At 44.5% G+C, this 25,506-nt stretch overlaps 1 protein-coding gene across 1 annotated transcript in view; it reads left to right on the top strand.

The window, feature by feature from the left end:
• The first annotated feature begins 8,104 nt into the window (after window positions 1-8,104).
• PPM1E (protein phosphatase, Mg2+/Mn2+ dependent 1E) overlaps window positions 8,105-25,506 on the top strand; it is a 40,701-nt gene continuing 23,299 nt past the window's right edge. The window contains exon 1 of the mRNA XM_039368559.1: window positions 8,105-8,123. The gene's annotated coding sequence lies outside the window, so the exon portion shown is untranslated. The remainder of the gene's footprint in view (window positions 8,124-25,506) is intronic.

Here is a 25,506-nt window from a genome sequence, read left to right as displayed (position 1 = left end):
TCTAGGAATTCTCTAATGTTTTTGGACTTGATTTGGTCTAGGGTGACACAGTTCCCCAGCTGAAACTATCGTGAAGCCTGTCCATGTGTTGTGTAATTAAGGATTTTTCATCATGTCTTCTGACTTCTAGTTAGTGTTCATGAATGCACTCTGCCAATCTTGAATGGACTGGACTGGACTGGAATGATAGAGTTGGAAGGGACCTTGGAGGTCATCTAGTCCAACCCCCTGCTCAAGCAGGAAACCCCATTTCAGACAAATGGCTGTCCAGTCTCTTCTTAAAAACCTCCAGTGATGGAGCACCCACAACTTCTGGAGGCAGGCTGTTCCATTGGTCAATTGTTCTAACTGTCAGGAAATGTCTCCTTAGTTCTAGGTTGCTTCTCTCCTGGATGAGTTTCCATCCATCTTCTGCCTGTTTGTCCTGCATAGTGGCTGTTGCAGCGCTTACAATGAACCTTGTAGATGTGGTTTTTCTTTTGAGGCTTTCTGTTTTGGCCTTTGGAGAGATCTGGAGGGCAGATCCTTAACCTCTCCCACTACTCCAAACCCTGAACATTGCTCGGTTGATCACACTTGGAATACGGCATCCAGTTTTGATCGCCACAATGTAAAAAAGATGTTGAGACTCTAGAAAGAGTGCAGAGAAGAGCAACAAAGATGATTAGCAGACTGGGGGCTAAAACCCACGAAGGACAGTTGCTGGAATTGGGTATGTCTAGTTTAATGAAGAGTAGGACGAGGGTTGACATGATAGCAGTCTTCCAGTATCTCAGGGGGTGCCCCAAAGAAGAGGGAGTCAAGCTATTCTCCAGAGCGCCTGAAGGCAGGAGAAGAAGCAATGGATGGAAACTAATCAAGGAGAGAAGCAACCTAGAACTAAGGAGAAACTTCCTGAGGGTGCGAACAATTAACCAGTGGAACAACCTGCTACCAGAAGTGGTGAAAACTCCAACATTGGAAGTTTTTAAGAAGAGACTGGACAGCCATTTGTCTGAAATGGTATAGGGTTTTCTGCTTGAGCAGGAGGTTGGGCTAGTTGACCTCCAAGGTCCCTTCCAACTCTGTTATTGTGTTACAATCAATGAGAGTCACAGAATCATGCTAACTTGGAAACGTTGTGTACTCCAGGCCCTGTGTTCCTGGATTCTGAAGCCTATGGAAGTTCTCCATGGGCTGTGGAGATCAATTGCGGCTCTGTTGCCTCCTCCCCGTTGTGATGTTGTGCGTCTGTCTGGATCACTCTCTTGAATGTTAACTCCCATTGCATCATGAAAAGAGACCATTTTGAAACAATTTGCTTCTTATTCATACCATGAGCTACTTTCTATTTGTTCCTCATGTTGAATGGGACATCTTTTTAAATATGCTTTGGCTTGAATTGTCGCCTCTGATAGGGGGCTGGAAAAATATTGTTTCTTTCCAATTAATTTTGCCATTTCTCTTTCTCACGCTAACAATGCCTGAAAATTCATAATGTATGTGGGTTTTTTTTGTGTGAGCAAAGCTGAGGCTAAGATAGTTTCTTTTCTACCTTCTTCCTTTTATTAGGTTTTTATTGAGTTTGAATGTCTGGTATTAAAAGCAAATAAATCACAGGAAATTTTTTTTGTCACTTCTGCTTTATCATAAATTGGGCAGATACTGAGCGAAAGTTAGCTGGGGGAAAAATGGTCAAGAATTTGGTTATTTTAAAAGAGGAGCTGCTGGGGTCCCAGTTCTCAGCAAAACCTTGTACAAATGGGTTCAGCTTTGACACCGTGAGAGGATGGCTGTCATTAGCTGCATGTTTTGGTTCTGTGGGGTCCTTGGTTGGTCTCTGAGCTGGATTGTTTTCCTGCAGATATTTTCATGAGGCAAACTGGATGACATCATCAGCGCTAGAAGAGAGAGGGTCTGCTCTGTTTATACACAAGTGGCTTGACTTGCCAAGGTCGGTGGGAGGGTTCCTGTGGTTCCTTGATTGGGCTGTGATAGATGGATGGATAGATAGATAGATAGATAGATAGATAGATAGATAGATAGATAGATAGGTGATAGGTAGGGAGAGAGAGGGATATGAGATAGATGATAGAGATGGATAGATAGATAGACAGACAAACAGACACAAAGATACATATAGGTAGACAGACAGATATTAGATACATAGAGATGATGGATAGATAGAGATGATAGACAGACAGACAGACAGAAAGATATTAGATACATAGAGATGATAAATAGATAGAGATGATAGATAGACAGACAGACAGATATTAGATACATAGAGATGATGGATAGATAGAGATGATAGATAGATAGATAGATAGATAGATAGATAGATAGATAGATAGATAGATAGACAGACAGACAGACAGACAGATAGATAGATAGATAGATAGATGATAGGTAGGTAGAAAGAGACATGAGATAAATGGTAGAGATGGATAGATAGATAGATAGAGAGATAGATAGACAGACAGACAGACAGACACAAAGATACATAGAAATAGATAGATAGATAGATAGATAGATAGATAGATAGATAGATAGATAGATACAAACATACATATATACATAGATATAGATAGATACATAGATGATAGGTAGGTAGAGAGACAAGAGAAAGATAGATGATAGATAGATGGATAAATGTAGATAGATAGACAGAGATACATAGATATGATTGATAGATAGATATGATAGATAGATATGATAGATAGATATGAGAAATGATAGATACAGATGATAGATAGATAGATAGATAGATAGATAGATAGATAGATAGATAGATAGATAGAGAGAGACAGACAGACAGACAGACAGACAGACAGACAGAGTCAAGGTTGGAATTGCTAAGGTGCTTGCTAACCTCTATTGCTACTCAACGTGCCATAGAAACAGAGGGGGAGGGAGAGCTTGGGAAAGAAACGGAGTTTCAAGAAGCCGTCCACAGACCGTGAGACCCAAGGTCACAAAAGCAGGTATCTGACGGAGAAGTGTTGGAGTGGAACAGAACAGAACAGAATAGAATATAGGAATGGAACAGAATAAAATAGAATGTAGGAATGGAATGGAATAAAATGGAATGGAACAGAACAGAATAGAATCTAGGAATGAAATGAAATGGAATGGAACAGAATGGAGTGTAGGAATGGAACAGAACAGAATATAGGAATGGAATGGAATGGAACAGAATAGAATGTGGGAACAGAACAGAACAGAATCTAGGAATGAAATGCAATGGAACAGAATAGAATGTAGGAACGGAACAGAACAGAATAGAATGTAGGAACAGAACAGAATAGAATGTAGGAACAGAACAGAATATAATATAGGAACAGAATGGAACGGAACAGAATAGAATGTAGGAACAGAACAGCACAGAATAGAATCTAGGAATGAAATGGAATGGAACAGAATAGAATGTAGGAATGGAACAGAACAGAATAGTATCTAGGAACAGAACAGGACAGAATGTAGGAATGGAATGGAATGGAACGGAACAGAACAGAATAGAATGTAGAAATGGAACAGAACGGAATAGAATGGAGGAATAAAATGAAATGGAATAGAACGGAACGGAACAGAATGGAATAACAAGAGTTGGACGGGACCTTGGAGGTCTTCTAGTCCAACCGCCTGTTCAAGCAGGAGACCCGCCTAGACCATTCCGGACAAGTGACTGTCCAGCTTCTCCTTAAAAGCTGCAGTGATGGAGTAAAAATGGCCGGAGTCCTTCCATAGGTAGGTGCTGCTGTGGCCAGGTGAGAGGGCTCCACAGCCCAGCCAAGCAAAGGGGTGGGACGGGCCAAACCGCACAACCTCCTCCTTCATCTCCTTACCCGCCCTTCATCGTTCGGAGGCCGGTGTCGTATTTAAGAGCCGTTGCCTGGATCCCATCAGAATGCAGGGGACGACAAACTCGCCCGATAGCAAAGTGTGCGTAACTAACGGTGGAGGAAGCCGTTCATTTTGTTTAGCAAGCATCACAATTCTTGTCGTCTGCTGGAGTTTCATCCCTTCCCTCCCCTCCTCTTCAGGTTTTCAGACCCTTTTCTCCAATGATGCCTCTGAAGGGAACGTAGTAAAAAAAAAAAAAATGGAGAATTTCAGGGGAAGGACAGTGAGAGGGGCCGTCGTCATAAAAATCAAATCCTCCAGCCTGTTCTTCTCTTTCCCGTCCTAATGCTTTGCAAAACTGGGTTTGGGAGACTAAAACCAGTTTAAGGGTTGGTGTCGTTTCATTGCAATTTAATTTAAATTAAGGGTGTGTGTGTGGAAAATAGCGTATTAATCTAAGGTCTGCTTTGCATATTGTGGAGCGATGCCTAAGGGGGTCCTGCCCATCTCGACAAGGTGGGGGGGGGAGACTTTTGTGTGTGTGTGTGTGTATGTGTGTGTGCAGGGAATTTTTAAAGTGTGTAAACACAGCAGTGCAGAGCAGGTTGCAGTAGTGAACAAATATAGCAAATAACGGCGTTTAGATCGTTACTTTTCAAATCCTTTAGTATTTTGCCTCGTGCAGGAAAAGAGTGCATGAGATTAAAATTGTAATTTAGGGAGAAGGGGTGGGGGGGAACACATGTGCTTTATTTAAATCAGCTCTTTGTAAACAACAAAATGTGCATTCAAGCGTATCAGGCAGACATGTTGAAAATCCAGATCAAGAGGCGAGATTCCAGCATAATATTTCCGTAGGCAAAAATGGGATCCTGAGCCCAAAGACCTCTGTTGTTCCCTACGACAACCCTGTGAGGTGGGTTGGGCTGAGAGAGAATGACCGGCTCAAAGTCACACAACTGGCTTTCCTGCCTAAGGCGGAACTAGAACTCACCATCTCCTGGTGATTGCCCCAAACTCATCCATCTGGCTTTCCTGCCTAAGGTGCAACTAGAACTCACCGTCTCCTGGTGAGTGGCCCAAAGTCACCCAGCTGGCTTTCCTGCCTAAAGCGGGACTAGAACTCACCATTTCCTGGTGATTGGACCAAAGTCACTCAGCCGGATTTTCTCCCTAAGGCGGGACTAGAACTCACCATCTCCTAGTGATTGCCCCAAATTCATCCATCTGGCTTTCATGCCTAAGGCGGGACTAGAACTCACCTTCTCTTGGTGATTGGTCCAAAGTCAGCCAGCCAGATTTCCTGCCTAAGGAGGGACTAGAACTCACCGTCTCCTGGTGATTGGCCCAAAGTCACTCAGCCGGCTTTCCTCCCTAAGGCAGGACTAGAACTCAGTATCTCCTGGTGATTGGCCCAAAGTCACTCAGCCAGCTTTCCTCCCTAAGGCAGAACTAGAACTCAGTATCCTGGTGATTCACCCAAAGTCAACCCACCTGGCTTTCTTTCCTAACCCAGAACTAGAACTCACCATCTCCCTGTTTCTAGTCTAGCACCTTCCCCACTACACCGGACCAAGAAGATCTTACTGGCAATCTTTTCTTAATTTGACAAGCCCCTTCCTTAGCGGCCCTCATTTAGACCAGCCATGCTAAATAGATTCATGAAGGAATATAAATAACGCTGGGTCTTGACTTTCCTTCAGATTTAATTATTTTCTCTTCAGCTGCCTGGTCTTCCTCCGATCCCTTTGTCTGCAAGATGAAGCAGAGATGGCAGGGTGTTTCTTTCTGTTTTAACCGCGGGAGCTATTAGAAAGGTACTAAATCACATCAGCTTTTGGTCTGACAGAGACTCAAGGAGAAAAGGAGAAGAAAAAAAAAGGCGGGGGATTAATAAGGCTCTTGTTCTATTCTAGAAAAGTCCGTGGGAATTCTCAGCCATCCAGGTCCTAGTTTATTTATTTATTTATTTATTTATTTATTTATTTATTTATTTATTTATGAGACTTATATACCGCTTTAAGTGCAAACACTCTCTAAGCGGTGTACACCAGTAAGCAATGTATATATATACATATATATATTTACATTGCCCCCAACAATCTGGGTCTTCATTTTACCTACCCCGGAAGGATGGAAGGCTGAGTCAACCTTGAGCCGATGAGATTTGAACCGCTGGCCTGCTGAACACAGTCAGCTAAAGTGGCCTGCAGTACTGCACTCTAACTGCTACGCCACCTCGGCTCATTAGTTCTCCCAAAGATGTTTTTTCACGAGGCCACTGGACTTCCTCGTTTTTCTTTGAGGATGTTTCGCTTCTCATCCAAGAAGCTTCTTCAGCTGTGGGTGGATGGTGGGGAAATGGAAGGATTTTTATACTCCTTGCAGCCAGCTGGTCATTTGCCTTCTTTTGAGAGTCGTTGAGGCCACTTGGAGGTTTGTGTCTGTGTCGGAGGGATAGGACATCATCCATCTCCAGTCGACAGCACGGTCCTTTCAGCAGTCCCAAGAAGGCTCCACACCCATTTGCACCACTCAGGTGACCCTGAGGACACAGACAAACCTCCAAGTGGCCTCAAGGACTCTCTAAAACAGCGGTTCTCAACCTGTGGGTCGGGACCCCATTTGGGGTCGAACGACCATTTCACGGGGGTCGCCAAACAACGCAGCCCGCCATTATTTTTCCCCTTTTCCTTAGCTGTGCTACTCCCTTTTATTCTATTGGCTTTTGAAAGCCAATAGAATAGACTCCCTTGAATAGAGTCTAATTCTATTGGCTGTCAAAAGCCAATAGGAATTGTCCAGGCTGTCTCTGCCCTGCTGAGCCCGCCAAAAGTCCCATTCTGCAAACGGTGCTGCAAGTTGTCTGCAGCGAAGGCGAGCTGTCTGGAAACTTCCGCCCCTCCCTGCTGAGCAACTACTAAAAATGTAAGGAAAAGAGGGCCAGGGGTGGGAGGTGGGTGGCCGGTGGGCGCAGGGAGGGTTGCTGGCGCACGTGGGGCCCGGCGGGTGCCTTACCTCCCTTGGGCTGAGCCAGCTGGTGGCCCAGCCGGTGGTCGGCCTGTGCCGTCTCTGCTGCTTGCCAGCTACACCTTGGCCGGCGCAGGGGGCGGCACCAAGCATGCGCGGCGCTCCTGGTTGGATAGTCCTCGACTTACGACCGGTTGGGGGTCGCGGCATTAAAAAGATTGAGAACCGCTGCTCTAAAAGGAGGCAAATGACCAGCTGTCTGCACGGAGTATAAATCCTTCCATTCCCCCACCATCCGGTCAGAGCTGAAGAAGCTTCTTGAATGAAAAGCGAAACGCTGCCTCCTGGAAAAGCATCTTTGGGATAATTCTGGAAAGGCTGTTCCCCATCACACACCCCCATCCTGTAGATTTTGGAACTTATTTTCTCAAACGGGAATTATTTCCAGGCATCATTGGAGAAAGAACGGGGCTTCCTGCATCGTTTCGTTTTTATTTTGTAACGTCACTCCGCTCTTTCCTGGGAGAAAATTTGGGGCAGCATCAGCTGCCTTGTCTAATAGCCTCATTTGGGGCCCGGGGGCCCCATCGTGGGTAATAGCGGCTTGATTGTGGATTTGCAGAAACAGTGGCTTAGTAAATAAATAGGGCTGTGCGTGGCTTGGATTCTGATCAAGGGAACGGGCCGTGTCCTTGACTTAACGAGCGGAATTGGGAGCAGAATTCCTGTCGACAGTGCAAAGCAGTTGGTAAGTGAGTCGTGCTGATGGGCAATCTGTCCTTGCTGTGGTTGTTAATTGAATCATTGCAGCAGTTGAATGGATCGTGTGGTCATTAAATGAATCCAACACCCCCCCTCCCATCAATGTTTGCTTGTCTGAAACTGGCTGGGATAGGTCGAAAGTGGCGATCCCGTAATGCTGCAACCGCTGTAAAGACACATCAGTCACTATTTATTTATTTATTTATGTATGTATTTATGGGACTTATATACCGCTTTAAGTGCAAGCACTCTCTAAGCGCTGTACACCAGTAAGCAATGTATATATATATATATATATTTACATTGCCCCCAACCATCTGGGTCCTCATTTTACCTACCCCGGAAGGATGGAAGGCTGAGTCAACCTTGAGCCGGTGAGATTTGAACCGCTGACCTGCTGAACACAGTCAGCTAAAGTGGCCTGCAGTACTGCACTCTTAACTGCTGCGCCACCTCACTAAGAAAGGAGGGAGGGACAAGCCCCCAGATTTTGATCACCTGACCCGGGAGATACGACGACCGTTGTACGTGCCAGGAGCAAGTCGTAAGACACCTTTATCAGGGTCACTGTAAGTTGGAATGGTCACAAAAGGAACGATTGTGAGGACTAGGGGAATGCAAGGACAGCGTGCTTCTTCCCCATTCATTCAGAGCAGCTTATCCTGAAAAAATATTCCTCTTCTCTCATATGGGATTTTCGGCAGAGCAGAGTTTTCCCCCACCTTAGAAACAGAAGAAAAGAAAGATTGCTATAAAGTGCAGTGATTGGCAATTTTAAGCAGTTTGGACTTCCGCTCCCAGAATTCCTTGGGAAGGAAGCGAGGAAGGACTGAGGGAGGGAGGGAGGGAGGGAGGACTGATAGGAGAAGGAAGGAAAGGGAGGGAAAAAGGGAGGAAGAAAGGAAGGACTGATTGGGGATGGAAGAAAGGAAAGAGGGAGAAGGGAGAAAGGAAGGAAGGAAAGGGAGGGAGGGAGGGAGGGGAAGGAAGAAAGGGAGGAAGGAAAGACTGATAGGAAGGGAAGGAAGAGAAGGAAGGAAAGAGAAGGAGGAGGGATGGATAGGAACAGGAAGGGAGGGAGGAAGGAAGGAAGGAAGGAGTGATAGGGGAAGGAAGAAAGGAAAGGAAAGAAAAAAGGGAAAGGAAGGAAAGGGGGGGAAGGGAGGGAGGGAAGAAAGGGAGAGAGGAAAGATTGATAGGAAGGGAAGGAGGGGAAGAAGGGAGGGAGGGAGGGAGGAGGGACAGATAGGAACGGAAGGAGGAAGGGAGGAGAGGAGGAAGGAAGGGAAGGAAGGAAGGAGGGAGAGGGAGAGAAAAAGAGTTAGGAGAAGGAAGGAAGGTCATTATTCAGCTTTGGCTCCTAAGGACATTAGCCCTGCTCCCTAAATTCTGTATTAAATAAGATAATTTAATTTTTTTTTTTAAAAAAAAGTCCTAAACTCCTGAAGACGTAGAACCTCTTCCATCCCTTGGAGAGGAGAAGAAGACCCGTCCTTAGCCACACAATGCCTCTCAGAACAAAGCTGCCCCATGAATCGTTTTCGTTCGTCCGTCCCAGATTAAGAGGAAGGGGCACCTGGCACCTTTGCTCCCCTCTTACTTTGCATGGGTAAACCGCGGCGCCTCAGGGGTTAAAGAGGTCTGCAGAACAGGAAGGCAGAGAAAGCTTTAGCCAGGAGAAGGTGGGCTCAACCCCCCCCCTCCCAGCCGGCTGATGTCAGAAAGCTACGCAGCTTCTCTTAGGGTCAGGAGCGAATGGCCGCTGCTCTTTTCTTTCCCAGGATGTTTTCCGCCCTCCCCTGTCTAACTTGCACATCGGGAATTCCAACAAAGGAGAATATTTCTAGCTATTTGGTTGAAATGACGGGGGGGGGGAGGTCCTTGGTGCTCTTTGAGCTTGTTTGTTGTTTTCTGGCAGACGTTTCCTGACCCAACTAGAGAACATCCGCAGGGCTAGAAGGGAGCGGGGTGTGCAGGGAGGAGGAGGAGGAGGAGAAGGAGGAGGAAGACTGTGGGGTCCTTGGTGCTCTCTGAGCTTGGTGGTTTTTCCTGCAGACGTTTCATGACCCAACTAGGGAACATCATCAGTGCTAGAAGGGAGTGGGGTGTGCAGGGAGGGGAGGAGGAGGAGGAAAATATTTGTAGCTCAGGGTTGAAATGAGGGGTCTTTGGTGCTCTCTGAGCTTGGTGGTCTTGCAGACGTTTCATGACCCAACTAGGGAACATCATCAGTGATAGGAGGGAAGGAAGTTTGCAGGGAGGAGGGGGAGGGGAAGAAAGGAGGGGGGAAGAGGAGGAGGAGGAGAATATTTGTAGGGTTGAATATAGGATGGGATGGAATGGAATTAGAATAGAGTAGAATAGAATAGAATAGAATAGAATAGAATAGAATAGAATAGAATAGAATAGAATAGGAGTTGGAAGGGATCTTGGAGGTCATCTAGTCCAACCCCCTGTTCAGGCAGGAAACCCTATACCCTTTCAGACAAATGGCTGTCCAGTCTCTTCTTAAAAACTTCCAGGGTTGGAGCATTCACAACTTCTGGAGGCAGGTTGTTCCACTGGTTAATTGTTCTCACTGTCAGGAAATTTCTCTTTAGTTCTAGGTTGCTTCTCTCCTGGATGAGTTTCCATCCATCTTCTGCCTGTTTGTTCTGCATAGTGGCTGTTGCAGCTCTTACAATGAATCTTGTAGATGTGGTTTTTCTTCTGAGGCTTTCTGTTTTGGCCTTTGGAGAGATCTGCAAGGCAGATTCTTAACCTCTCCCACTACTCCAAACCCTGAACATTGCTCGGTTGATCACACTTGGAATACGGCATCCAGTTTTGATTGCCACAATGTAAAAAAGATGTTGAGACTCTGGAAAGAATGCAGAGAAGAGCAACAAAGATGATTAGGGGACTGGAGGCTAAAACATATAAGGAACAGTTGCTGGAATTGGGTATGTCTAGTTTAACGAAGAGAAGGACAAGGGGGGACATGATGGCAGTGTTCTAGTATCTCAGGGACTGCCCCAAAGAAGAGGGAGTCAAGCTATTCTCCAAAGCGCCTGAAGGCAGGACAAGAAGCAACGGATGGAAACACGTGAAGTGTTAATACCACTTTACAAGGCCTTGGTAAGGCCACACTTGGAATACGGCATCCAGTTTTGATCACCACGATGTAAAAAAGATGTTGAGACTCTGGAAAGAGTACAGAGAAGAGCAACAAAGATGATTAGGGGACTGGAGGTTAAAACATACAAGGAACGGTTGCTGGAATTGGGTATGTCTAGTTTAATGAAGAGAAGGATGAGGGGGGACATGATAGCGGTCTTCCAATATCTCAGGGGCTGCCCCAAAGAAGAGGGAGTCAAGCTATTCTCCAAAGTGCCTGAAGGCAGGACAAGAAGCAACGGATGGAAACTAACCAAGGAGAGAAGCAACCTGGAACTAAGGAGGAATTTCCTGAGGGTGCGAACAATTAACCAGTGGAACTCCTTGCCTCCAGAAGCGGTGAATGCTCCAACACTGGAAGTTTTTAAGAAGAGAGTGGAAAGCCACTTGACCAGGAAGGTCTCCTGCCTTGGGCAAGGAGTTGGACTAGACAACCTCCAAGGTCCCTTCCAGCTTCATGATTTTATGTTCTATGTTCTATGTATCATTTTGGAGATTGCACATAGAGTATCAACAATCACATTTGCAGCATCTTTTGATATGGCTTTTGAGTTTTGGGGTCTGCTGGTTCGTGACACTTGCCATCTTTGGCTCTGGATGGGATGGCACTACCCCAAACAGTCCCCGTGTCCAATCTGGGGAATTCTCCTGGACTCACAGCTCCTCGGGGCAGTTGTGGGCCTTTGTGCAACTTTGTGTTACGGGCCAGTTGCGCTTGTTCTGGGACCAGATGGTGCTATTCACAGTAACTGATGCCCCGGGGGCACCTCTTCAATGCATTACACGAGTGCATTTATTTATTTGTTTACAGTAGTCCTTGACTTATGACCACAATGGAGCCGCATATTTCAGTTTCTAAGCAAGACAGTTGTCAATTTTCCCCTATGTTACAGTATTTCTTGCCACAATTGTTAAGTGAATCACTGCAGTTGTTAAGTTAGTAACGCAGTTGTTAAGTGAATATGGTTTCCCCAATGACTGACTTCCTATCAATCCTTCCTTCCTTCCTTCCTCTCTTTCTTTCTCCTTCCTTTCTTGTTCTTCCTTCCTTTCCTAACAGTATTTCCTTCCATTCATCCATCCATCCTTTTGCTACTTCCTTACTTCCTTTCTCCTTCCCTGTTCTTCCTTCTTTTCCTAACAGTCCTTCCTTCCATCCATTCATCCTTCCATCCACCCTCTCCTTCCTTCCTTCCTTCCTTCCTTCCTTCCTTCCTTCCTTCCTTCCTTCCTTCCTTCCTTCCTTCCTTCCTTCCCTCCCTCTTTCTTTCTTTCTTTCTTTCCTTCCTTCTTTCCTTTCTTTCCTTTCTTCTTTTTTTCCTTCCTTCCTTCTTTTTCTTTCTTTCCTTTCTTTCCTCCCACCCTTCTTTCTTTCCTTCCTTCCTTCTTTCCTTCTTTCCTTCCTTCCTTCCTTCCTTCCTTCCTTTCTTTCTTTCCTCCTACCCTTCCTTCTTTCTTTCTTTCTTTCTTTCTTTCTTTCTTTCTTTCTTTCTTTCTTTCTTTCTTTCTTTCCTCCCACCCTTCCTTCCTTCTTTCTCTTTCTTTCTTTCTTTCTTTCTTTCTTTCTTTCTTTCTTTCTTTCTTTCTTTCTTTCTTTCTTTCTTTCTTTTTTCCTTCCTTCCTTTTCTTTCTTTTTTTTTTCTTTCTTTCCTCCCACCCTTCCTCCCTTCCTCCCTTCCTTCTTTCTTTTTCTTTATTTATTTATTTCTCTTTCTTTCTTTCCTTCTTTCTTTCTTTCTTTTCTTCTTTCCTTCTCTTTCTTTCTTTCCTTCCTTTCTTCCTTCCTTCCTTCCTTCCTTCTTTTTCTTTCTTTCTTTCCTTTCTTTCCTCCCACCCTTCCTTCCTCCCTCCCTCCTTCCTTCTTTCTTTTTCTTTCTTTCTTTATTTATCTTTCTTTCTTTTTTTCTTTCTTTCTTTCTTTCTTTCCTCCTGCCCTTCCTCCCACCCTCCCTCCCTCCCTCCCTCCCTCTCATTTGTTTCAAGCAGAGGCCCTCAGGTCTCCATCAATTTTAGATCTCCCCTGATGTCATTTCACAAAGGGGAGAAGAAAAAAGGAAACCGGAATCCGAGGACAGCTTGCTGAGGGACGCCTCCTGTCCTCATCTCCGCCGTCCTTTCTCATTCCCTCAAACGGAGTCTTTCCTCGCCACAGTCTGACGCACACAAGCCGCCGTTTCCCCTGCAGTTACCAAAAACATATTACCTCAAAGACGGGTAGATGTTTCACATCATCGCCTCAGCTCCGGCCATTTTTCTTCTCACCATGCGAGATTATTTTGAAGGAGCTGCCACTTTTTGGGTGCGTGACAAAGAGACATGTTCTGAGGAGAACAATAGCAGGGAAAAACCGCACTGGATTGTGTTGTGTTCCTTGCCGTCAGAAAGGTGCAGAGGAGACGACAACCAGCGTCTGTCATGTTTCCCTGTAATGGGTTTTCAGCCGATGTCACAAATGATAGAAAATCGCCAGGGGGGAAAAAAAAAAAACTCGATAAATAGGTGCAAAATTTGAAAGAAACAATTGCAGTACAGCAGCGGGAGGAATTACGAAGGGGAAAAAAAAATCAATAACTTTTACCTCAAGCCGTAATTTAAAGAGAAAATTGGTACAGAATGTTTTATGGATGGTTTTGGACGCCGTCAATAATCACAAAAATAGATAAATCGTGTAAGAAGGCTGGAAGAGTCCCGATAGAGAAGATCACATCAAAAAATTATCAAGTCAAAAAAGTGCTAGATTTACAGTGTTTCTCAACCTTGACAATTTTAAGGCATGTGGACTTCAATTCCCAGAATTCCACAGCCAGCAATGCTGGCTGTGGAATTCTGGGAGTTGAAGTCCACATGCCTTAAAATTGTCAAGGTTGAGAAACACTGTGCTAGAAGGAAAAAAAGAAAAATTGAAAAAGCTCAGTTGCTTTTTTTTTTTAATTAGCAGCGGTTCCAGAAACACGTACATTTTGAAATTACAATATATACCAACAACTGCAGTGTTGTAAAAGAAATGTTGCCAAAAATGTCAGACGGAAGCTAAACTTGGAGAATACCCAGCAAGGGCAAAATTAACACTGACAGGTAGTCCGTGACGTACGACCTTAATTCAGCCCAAAATTTCTGTTTTTAAGTGAGACATTTGTTAAGTGAGTTTTGCCCCTATACCATTTCGGACAGGTGGTTGACCAGTCTCTTCTGAAAAATTTCCAGTGTTGGGAACACCTACAACCTCTGGAGGCAGGTTGTTCCACTGATTAATTGTTCTTACTGTCAGGAAATTTCTCTTTAGTTCTAGGTTGCTTCTCTCTTTGATTAGTTTCCATCCATCTCTACTTGTCCTCCCTTCAGGTGCTTTGGAGAACAGCTTGACTCCCTCTTCTTTGGGGCAGCCCCTGAGATATTGGGACATTGCTATCATGTCACCCCTGGTCCTTCTCTTCATTAAACTAGACACCCAATTATAATAATAATAAAGTTGGAGGTCATCTAGTCCAACCCCCTGCTCAGGCAGGAAACCCTATACCATTTCAGACAAATGGCTGTCCAGTCTCTTCTTAAAAACTTCTGGAGGCAGGTTGTTCCACTTGTTAATTGTTCTTACTGTTAGGAAATTTCTCTTTAGTTCTAGGTTGCTTCTCTCCTTGATGAGTTTCCATCCGTTGCTTCCTGTCCTGCCTTCAGGTGTTTTGGAGAACAGATTGACTCCCTCTTCTTTGGGGCAGCCCCTGAGATATTGGAACATTGCTTTCCTGTCACCCCTCGTCCTGGTATAGGGTCTCCCGCTTGAGCAGAGAGTTGGACTAGAAGACCTCTAAGGTCCCTTCCAGCTTTATTCTGATTAATGGCAAATTAAAGGACAAGGGCACCTTAAAGACCCATGTCTTTAACTTATGCTATCTTATTCTGCAGAGGACAGTGATGCACCTGATCAGTGTAATTAAGTGTTAATTACCTTAGCCATGGACATACTGCTGGGGAGAATGGGATCTGTAGTCCAAAGAATCTGGACATCACATGAATGGAGACGGTGGAATTAGGCTTTCTTATACGCCGTTCATTGCCGTTGCTTTGTTGTGTTGCTATTATACGCTTTCCTTGGACGCAGGCCACAACCGAGGGTCCATTTTTAGACTACAGAATAGATTATAAATATTAATTGATAATGAGTGATGTCTGAACAAAACCTCAAGGTCTCTTAGGAGTCCCGTTGCGTTCAAAAGCATTTTAGGCGATGAGATTCCTGCTGGAAGTGACAGATTAATCTTGCTCTTAATTGGGCAAATGCTTCTTTAATCCATCGATGTTTTACAGCAGTGGTTCTCAACGTTTGTTAGACGGCGACCCCCGTCACGCAAACGTTATGCGCATGCGCAGTGCGCATGCGCGGCGGCGCCTCCTGAGGGGAGAAAATGGCGGATCGCCGCCTTTGGCGACCCCCGAAAAATGGTCGATCGACCCCAAATGGGGTTGCGACCCATAGGTTGAGAACCGCTGTTTTACAGGGTATTTTAATGATGTAGGTCTTCCAGTCAGCTTTCATGCCTATGGCGGACTAGAACTCACCGTCTCCTGGTGATTGGCCCAAAGTCATCCAGCTGACTTTCATGCCTATGGCGGACTAGAACTCACCGTCTCCTGGTGATTGGCCCAAAGTCATCCAGCTGACTTTCATGCCTATGGCGGACTAGAACTCACCGTCTCCTGGTGATTGGGCCAAAATTACCCAGTCGGCTTTCATGCCTAAGGTGGGACTAGAACTCACCGTCTCCTGGTGATTGGGCCAAAATTACCCTGTCGGCTTTCATGCTTAAGGTGGGACTAGAACTCCATCTCCTGGTGATTGGCCCAAAGTCACCCAGTCAGTTTTATGTCTAAGGCAGGACTAGAACTCGTGTTCTCCTAAATTCTAGCCTGATACCTTAACCACCATCCCAAACGTGCTCTCCATAGGTTCCACAAGATACTTAATAGAAAGAAGCTTTTCTCTTTCTGTTCTATAGAAGAATTTCAGAAAAAAACCACCTTCCAGGATTTGTGGGAGAAGAATTGCGTTAGTTTACACTGAAAGAAGAAAAAAGAAGAGTCTGTTTTTCTATTTTCAGACACAAATATTTTATTAAAAAGCAGAAGCTTCCCAGCTCAAAACACCTAGGCCAGGAGTAGGCAACCTTGGCTCTTTTATGACTTGCAGACTTCAACTCCCAGAACTCCTGAGCCAGCATGGGGGAACTATGGCCCCTTCATGACTCGTGGACTTCAACTCCCAGAATTCCTGAGCCAGCATGGGGGAACTATGGCCCCTTCATGACTTGTGGACTTCAACTCCCAGAACTCCTGAGCCAGCATGGGGGAACTATGGCCCCTTCATGACTTGCGGACTTCAACTCCCAGAATTCCTGAGCCGGCATGGCTCAGCATGGAAACCTCTCCATTTCCCCTCAGCATAGCTGGCTCAGGAATTCTGGGAGTTGAAGTCCGCAAGTCATAAAACAGCCAAGGTTGCCTACCCCTGACCTAGGCCCAAAATCTGGATGAATGCAATTTATTCATTTCTCTATTTATTTATTAAATTTATATACTGCCCATCTCGCTATCAAGGCGACTCTGGACAATTTACAACAAATAATAATGCAAACCATTAAAATATTTAATTATACATTGCCTTAGAAATTAACATTAATATTCACACAATTAGCTAAGATGGGAACCAAACCGATTTAACCAAAATTATTTGAGCGCTGTCCCTCCCCCCCTTTTTTTTTTTTGAGAAGGAAGAGACAGGGGAAAAAAGCTGGTGCTTATTAAAAAGAAGAGCCATCTTTTAGCTTTGGGAGATGTGGAAAAAGGGAAAAGAGTGGTTTGTTTATTAAAATTGGATGCTGCCACCAGGTCTTCTGACCCAGGGTGGGTCATAATTGTAAGGCACAGTTAAAAACGTTCGCAGTAAAATATAAATCCACTAATCGTAAAACGATATTGCTGCCTAAGTTGGAAATATCCTGTAACATCTGGATTCACATGGCTTTTAAGTAGCTACGGAAAGTCTGTTATCGTTGGAGCCCACCCTTCCCTTCCATTCCAGAGAAGCTGGCACTTGTAACAGAATAACAGAGTCGGAAGGGATGTTGGAGTCATCTAGTCCAACCCCCTGCTCAGCACTTCCCAAGCACTTTAATTTCTACATTTTCTCTGACTTTTATCTGTTTGGTGGCCCCACCAGTTCTTTACTCGCGGGCAAATGATATTTCTTGCAGATCTTCCATTGCACCATTGTTGCTACTTTGTCGTGCCGCTGCTTGTAGTCAGTCTGTACGATCTTCTTGCAGCAGCTTACCAGGTGATCCACTGTTTCTTCAGCTTCTTTGCATAGGCGGCACTTACTGTCTGTTGCTGTCTTCTCAATTTTGACTTTATATGTATTTGTTCTCCTGGCTTGATCTTGTGCAGCCAAAATTAGCCCTTCGGTCTCTTTCTTCAACTTTCCTGTTCTTAGTCATTGTTATCTGCTTTCCCTGGTATTTTTTTTTTAATGTACTGGCCATGTATTACTTGGTCTTCCCATGCCTCTTTTCAGATTTTCACTTGGTCTTTCTTCAATCAATCAACCAATCAATTAGAATAGAGCTGGAAGGGACCTTGGAGGTCTTCTAGTCCAACCTCCTGCTCAAGCAGGAGAACCAATATCGTCTCAGATAGGTGAATGTCTAGTCTCCTCTGAAAAACCTCCAGTGACAGAGTGCCCACGATTTCTGGTGGCAAGCTGTTCCACTGGTTAATTCTCCTCGCTGTTAGGAAGTTTCTCCTTAATTCCAGGTTGCTTCTCTCCTTAATTAATTTCCATCCCTTGCTTCTTCTCTTGCTTTCTGGTGCTTTGGAAAATAAGTTGATCCCCTCTTCTTTGGGGCAGCCCCTCAAATATTGGAATACTGCTATCATGTCACCCCCCCCCTCCCCTGCTAGTCTTTCTTTTCTCTAGACTAGCCAAACCCAGTTCCTGCAACTGTACTTCATATGTTTGAGTCTCCAGGCTTTTAATCATATTATTTGCTCTTCTCTGTCGCCCAGTCTTTTTGATATCCAGTAAATCTTCCCGGTATGCTAGTTTAAGTGCAACTTTTTCTCTGACCTTCAGATTTTCTTTCTTTGTCTGATGTATTTGCAACACCCAAAGCCCACCGATTTTCCTTGATAAGTAGACTCTTCCGACGTCACTGCGTGCATAAAGGGCACATGACTCATTTTCATTATTATTATTATTATTTTGGTCTTCCTATCCAGGACTACTTCTTCAGCTTGAGTCCAGACCATTATTTCAGCTGTTCTTTCTAATGACTGGAATTTGTACTGTGAGCTACTTTAGGGTGGTTTTTTTTTTTTTTTTTTTAAACAAAATGCCACTGTGACTTTTAGACTGAAATTGCAGCGGAAATTGGTAGCTGAATTGCAGAGCTTCTCCAGGCTTTTGATTTGCTTTCACGGGTTTTTACGGTTACTTTGAACAAGTCTCAATTATATTTCTAGGAGTTAAGAGGCAGAACATAAAGCTAATTTTTTTTAAAAAAAAAATTCAGATTGTTTTTAACATGCAGGATCAGGATAACAATTTGATAAATGCATGCATGATGCGTTTATGAGTGAGGGAGTCCCGATTATGCGAGCCAATGTACAAAATCGGTTTTGCCCCTACAGAAATTTTATTTTAAAAGCGGATTTAAATATCTTACAGCAAACCAAGAAGGAAGGTACTGTGGTTCAATGGATTTCCATAAACTTATTTCTTAGCAAGAACTTTAAAGGAAATAGGTGAAATGTCATTTATCTCTTGTATAAATTAAATCAGTCTTTCAGTGTTTGAGGGGCTGCCACATAGAAGCACCAGAAGGCAGGACAAGAAACAACGGATGGAAACTAATCAAGGGGAGAAGCAACCTGGAATGAAGGAGGAACTTCCTGACAGTGAGGACAATTAACCAGTGGAACAGCTTGCCACCAGAAGTTGTGGGCACTCCAGCACTGGAGGTTGTTAAGAAGAGACTGCAGCCATCCGTCAGAAATGGTATAGGTCAGGGGTAGGCAACCGTGGCTCTTTTATGATTCGTGGACTTCAACTCCCAGAATTCCTGAGCCAGCCATGCTGAGGAGAAAGGAGAGGTTTCCATGCTGAGCCATGCTGGCTCAGGAATTCTGGGAGTTGAAGTCCACGAGTCATAAAAGAGCCAAGGTTGCCTACCCCTGCCCTAGACCAGGGCTTTTCAACCAGTGGTACGGGTACCACCTGTGGTCCATTGGCACCTGGCAGGTGGTATGCGACCATCCTAGAAAAATGGTAGCGGGGGAGGGGAATGAGCTGAACCGGTGACAGCACCGCACAAGCCTGAACGAGAGACGGCTGGAGCTGCAGGGCTGTCGGGGCTCAGTGGAAGCGCCAGGATCAGCACCAGGCTCCAGCTGGAGCTCGGCGCTGATCCTGGCGCTTCTGCTGAGCCCAGAAGAAGCGCCGATCAGCTGGAATGTTGCAGCATCTCCAGGGTCTTGTGATTTACATTCAGATGCTTGGCAACTGATTCATATTTGTGACGGTCACAGTGTCCCAGGGTCATGTGAAATGACCAAAACCTGCTGCAACCACCCAGCAGACAGGGGGAAGAAAAACCAAACACCCCCCAGCCCACCCCCGCTGCCAATCCTCAACAGAAATGCTCACAACAATGAAAACCTCGGACAGGAGGAAGAGCACGGCCGGGCGGGCAGGCAGGTGTCTTGTTCGGCTGTGGCTTGGGGGGCACTTTTTTCAGTGCCATTGTAACTTCGAACAGCCACTAACCAAAATGTTGTAAATTGAGGACTACCTGTACTTTATCACTTTTTTCCTTTTTTTGGGGGGGGGTCATCAAGTTTTTGACACCTTGCTGGGCGACTGGTGGTACTCGGATATTGCCATATCCTAAAAGTGGTACAATGGGTGAAAAGGTTGAAAAGCCCTGGTCTAGATGACCTTCAGAGTCCCTTCCAGCTCTAATCTGATTGTGATTGAAATTGAAACAGTTCCTTGTCTCTAAAAAAATTAAATAAAATTGCATTGACTCCCCCTCCTCCCTCTTTCAGACACACACACACACACACACAGAGAGAGAGAGAGAGAGAGAGAGAGAGAGAGAGAGAGAGAGAGAGAGAGAGAGAACACAATTACCTTTCCATCTTGTGTTTATCATTGAGGAATTCTCAATTTCTCATCTTTTTATACCAGTGTCCCTGCCATTTTAGAGCTGCATCTCAAGAGGGATGCCTTAACAGATCCTATTTTGCCTGCAAGATACGGGCTGGCAATGCATGTATTTCCTGGAGCTGAAACGATGTGCTTAATTCCTTTCGCATACGTAGAAGAACAACACAAGCAGCAGCCTGGAAGGACAAGCAAAGGCGTTCCTCGAGGCTCGCTTAATTTGAAGCGGCGTGAGAAATCCAGCAGTGGTATCAGAGCAGTCGGGTGTTCTGTACTTCTCTGAATTTCCAGAGCTGACTTTTGATTTTACGGGAAGCAAATATCTCCACGGAGGAAGGGGTATCTTTTGTCTCGGATCCCCTTCCCTTCATTTTGGATGAGTTTGGGAAAGGGTTAAAGGGTTAGGAGATTTCAAATGGGGTTGAGGCAAAAATAGAATAGAATGGAATGGAATGGAATGGAATGGAATAGAATAGAATAGAATAGAAAATGGAATAGAATAGAATAGAAAATGGAATAGAATGGAATGGAATGGAACAGAACAGAATAGAATAGAAGTAGAATGGAATGGAATAATAGAATAGAATAGAATAGAATAGAATAGAATGGAAGAGAATGGAAGAGAAGAGAAGAGAAGAGAAGAGAAGTAGAAGTAGAATGGAATGGAATGGAATGGAATAGAAGTAGAATGGAATGGAATGGAATGGAATGGAATGGAATGGAATGGAATGGAATAGAATAGAAGTAGAATAGAAGTAGAATGGAATGGAATAATATTAGAATAGAATAGAATAGAATAGAATAGAATAGAATAGAATAGAATGGGACCTTGGAGGTCTTCTAGTCCAGCCCCCCGCAGAAACAGGAGAACCTATACCATCTCAAACAATAGAATAGCTTGAGGACAGGTGGGCATCGCCCGGGGACGGAAGGAGGTGGGTAGAGAGCTTCTCCTTGGCTCTGTGGCTGCTTCTTGGGTGTTCTGGGGGTGTTGGTGCCCCCAAAATAATTCTGGAACTCCACTTCAAATGGTTTCCTTTCCAAATTCATTGATGGAACCTGACTCTTTCCAGTTGGCTGGTGTCATTCACAGGACTGCGGAAATACAGTTGTGGGTGTTGTGCCGAGGGCCTACCTGATCCATTGTCCCAAAGTTGCTTTTTTCAGGAGGCAACTGGACTTCCGTGGTTTTTTTTTTTTTTTTTTTGAAGACATTTCGTTTCTCATCCAAGAAGCTTCTTCATCTCCATGGAGGAGAAGCGAAACATCTTCAGAGGAAAAAAACAAGGAAGTCCAGTTGCCTCATGAAAAAGCATCTTTGGCAGAACCATGACCTGGATGACGGAGAATCTCCATAGACCTTTACCGGATCAATTCTTTGATTCGACGTTAAGAGCGTTTGAATTGATCCTTCCACGTAGCATTCCATCAGCTTCGCTCTTAAAACGGAAGAAGTGAGGAAGAAACTCAAGATTCTCCCACTTTAATTCTCTTTGGGGTAAGAGGAAGGAGAGAGAATCTGGGCTGGGCTTTCAGAAGAACAGAGTTGGAAGGGACCTTGGAGGTCATCTAGTCCAACCTTCTGCTCAGGCAGGAAACCCTATACCAGTGCTTCTCAACGTTTGTGTGACGGTGACCCCCATCACACAAACGTGCCGCGCATGCGCGGCGGCACCCCCATGCGCGGCGGTGCCCCCATGCATGGCGCGCATGCGCAGCGGCGCCCCCTGAGGGGGGAAAATGGCGGATCGCCTTGTTTGGCGACCCCCGAGAAATGGTCGATCGACCCCAAATGGGGTCGCGACCCATAGGTTGAGAACCGCTGCCCTATACCCTTTCAGACAAATGGCTGTCCAGTCTCTTCTTAAAGACTTCCAGTGTTGGAGCATTTGCCGCTTCTGGAAGCAGGTTGTTCCACTGATTAATTGTTCTAACTGTCAGAAAACTTCTCCTTAGTTCTAGGTTGCTTCTCTCTTTGGTTAGTTTCCATCCGTTGCTTCTTGTCCTGCCTTCAGATGGTTTGGAGACTAGCTTGACTCCCTCTTCTTTGGGGCAGCCCCTGAGATACTAGAATCCTGCTATCATGTTCCCCCTCGTCCTTTTCTTCATTAAACTAGACATGCCCGATTCCAACAACCGTTCCTTATATGCTTTAGCCTCCAGTCCCCTGATCATCTTTGTTGCTCTTCTCTGCACTCTTTCTAGAGTCTCAGCATCTTTTTTACATCATGGTGACCAAAACTGGATGCTGTATTCCAAGTGTGGCCTTACCAAGGCCTTACAAAGTGGTATTAACGCTTCATGTGATCTTGAATCAAAATTCTGTTATTTCAGTAAGGTTCCAGGCATCCTGATGTCATCTGTTTCTTGATCTGGTCTATCTCAAAGGGCGTACCTTGCTGTAGGTCTCACCTGCAAATTCAACCTGTCATGAAGAAGGGGAAGGTTCTCTGTAGGAATTCGCTAGGAGGTGCCAATCTTGTGTTACTCTCTGTCGCTAATCTTAGTTACTGAACAACAATGGTCTATTAAATAAGTCACAACTTGTCGAGGCCTCAGTGAAATTAGAAAGTCCAGGCAGATCAAATGAATATCAAGATTCATTGCAAGCTTAAGCTCTTCAAAAGAATCTGAGCCACTAACGGTCAGAACAAATTGGTGATGGATAAGACAAAGGAATTGAAAGTGGGCTGGACTTCAATCTCTTGTGAGCGCCAAGGGATTCATGACTGATGATGCGTTTGACTCCTCCCTCAGGCTCAGCTTGGTCATCACCTACATACCATGTTTCTCCGAAAATAAGATCGGGTCTTACATTAATTTTTGCTCCAAAAGACGCATTAGAGCAGTGGTTCTCAGTCTGTGGGTCGGGACCCCATTTGGGGTCGAATGACCATTTCACGGGGGTCGCCAAACAGCACAATCCGCCATTTTTTTCCCCTTTTCCTTAGCTGTGCTACTCCCTTTTATTCTATTGGCTTTTGAAAGCCAATAGAATAGACTCTCTTGAATAGAGTCTAATTCTATTGGCTTTCAAAAGCCAATAGGAATTGTCCAGGCTGTCTCTGCCCTGCTGAGCCCGCCAAAAGTCCCATTCTGCAAATGGTGCTGCACCAGTTGAGTAGTCCTTGACTTACGACCGGTTGAGTAGTCCTCGACTTACGACTGGTTGGGGGTCGCGGCATTAAAAAGGTTGAGAACCACTGCATTAGAGCTTATTTTCTGGTTAGATCTTATTTGGGGGGAAATATGGTACTAAATGCGTCCGTCTTCCTGACGATCTTAACCCGGGCTTATTTTAGGGGTGGGGCTTATATTACAAAGGTCCTGAAAAGTCATGCTAGGGCTTATTTTCCAGTTGGGTCTTACTTTCGGGGAAACGCGGGAACTGGTGAGTTTATTCTTTTTTTTTTAATATTTTGATTGAATAACAAAAATTAAAAACATTGAACATGGTAAATCAGATTTGACATACATCACAGTTCATATTCACAATTAACTACTAATATAAGAAAAAAAAACCTTTACAATAACATCACTCTAATCTCAATCTTAACTTATCTCATTACAGTGACTACCATATTTCCCCCCCCCACCATCTATAAAATTTATTCCAGATTTGGTAAAAATCCGTTTCATCCTGAATTTTGAGTCTCTTAGTTAACCTCTCTAATTCTGCGCAGTGCATAATTTTATGAATTAAAATTTCCTCACTAGGTAAAGCCGTAGCTTTCCAATTTTGAGCGAATACAATTCTTGCCGCTGTAACCACATGAGTGAATAAATATATATCTTCTTTACTAACATTATTTTCAAGAATTCCTAACAACAATGTCTCAGGCTTATACTGGATGTTTTGCATACTCATTTCTGTTACCCATTCCCAAACCATACGCCAATATCTCTGTGCTTCCTTACATAGCCACCAAACATGAAAATATGTGCCCTTTTCTTTTTTACATTTCCAACATAATGATGAGTATCCTTTGTACATTTTGGCTAATCTTGCTGGAGGGAGATGCCATCTGTAAATCATCTTATACGAATTTTCTCTGTATGATGACGCCAATGTAATTTTATTATTTCGCATCCACACCTGCTGCCATTGATCCAATTTATTCAATTTATTGAGTTTATTCAAACTCAGGTGAGAGCCAGTTTGGTTTGGTGGTTAAGGACCAGGCTAGGAGTTAGAAGACCTGCTAACATCGGATGTTCTTGCTTTGACAATATATGAAGATGTAGCCAATGTCCCCTTAACTTGTGTGTTACTTTTAGAGTTAGAATTAGATGATACTGGGGGGAGGGGGAGGAAGAATGTGTATGGGAATTAGTTAGACATAACAACATCATAGTAGAGTGTTTTTTCAGGTTGTTTGAAATAAGAGATGATAAGAAATGACGGATAGAAGAACTGGAGGGAAGGTCTGCATTTCAAACTAATTGGAGAATGTGATTTATGACGGTTCATTAGAGGAGGGAATTGTGCTTTGACACTATGTGTTTAAGGGAGGAGATATTCAGATTTCGGCTTCGACCATGTACGTGCTGATGCCATGCAACCTGAATAAAGATTCTTTAAGGTAAACAATGCCTCAAAGTTCTTTGAAGAGTTTCATCTGTCGGAACCATGACACCGTGAGTTCTAGTCCTGCCTCTGCATGAAAGCCAGCTGGGTGACTTTTGGCTAAACACTAGGAGATGGTGAATTCTAGGCCTGCCTTTGGCATGACTTCGGGCCAATCACCAGGAGATGGTGAGTTCTAGTCCCACGACAGGCATGAAAGCTAGCCGGGTGACTTTGAGCCAATCACCAGGCGATGGTGAGTTCTAGTCCTGCTGTTGCATGAACGCCAGCTTTTGACTTGAGGCCAATCGCCAGGAAATGGTGAGTTCTAGTCATGCTTTGGCACGAAAGCCAGTTGCATGACTTTGGGCCAATCACCAGGAGCTGGTGAGTTCTAATCCCATCAAAGCATCAAAGCCATTGGGTACGTTACTAGTAGGAAGGTTGCATTGGTGTGGGACTGTTTGTGTCTGTGTTTATATGTTTGTGTATGTCTGTGTCTTTAAAAGTAAGTTCAGGGGAGGACGTTGGTGGAATGCTAGAAGAGATATAATGAGTGCTGAGAAATCCTTGGGGATTTTACTACTAGCCAGAGGTAGCATAAGTTGCATGCGACAGTTGCGTGCTTAAAAAGTATTCTTGCATATTCTTATGTAATTCTGCAAAATTGTGCTTCGATCAGTATCCAGATTAGTATCAGGCCTTACTTTGTAGTGGACATCGGGATGCTAGACACCACCCCCTTTTGGTCAAGGTTTCTGCTTGACTTAAAGTTCCTAAGCTCAGTCTAGATCAGGGGTCTTCAAACTTGGCCCTTTTATGACTTGTGGACTTCAACACCCAGAATTCCTGGCTGAGGAATTCTGGGAGTTGAAGTCCACAAGTCTTAAAGTTGCCACAGTTGGGGACCCCTGCCTTAAATGGTACCACAAGGCCAGGTGTCAGAGTCAGCCAGCTCACAATCTCCCCGGCTGCCCCTATGTTGCTAGACCTGTGTATTTTTGCGCTTCTG

This window comes from Crotalus tigris, unplaced genomic scaffold, assembly GCF_016545835.1.
Source record: "Crotalus tigris isolate CLP2741 ecotype Arizona unplaced genomic scaffold, ASM1654583v1 scf7180000020823.416525, whole genome shotgun sequence".
Classification (NCBI taxonomy): domain Eukaryota; kingdom Metazoa; phylum Chordata; class Lepidosauria; order Squamata; family Viperidae; genus Crotalus; species Crotalus tigris.
The sequence above is the reverse complement of the archived record's forward strand: the minus strand, read 5'-3'. Positions and strand labels throughout refer to the sequence as shown.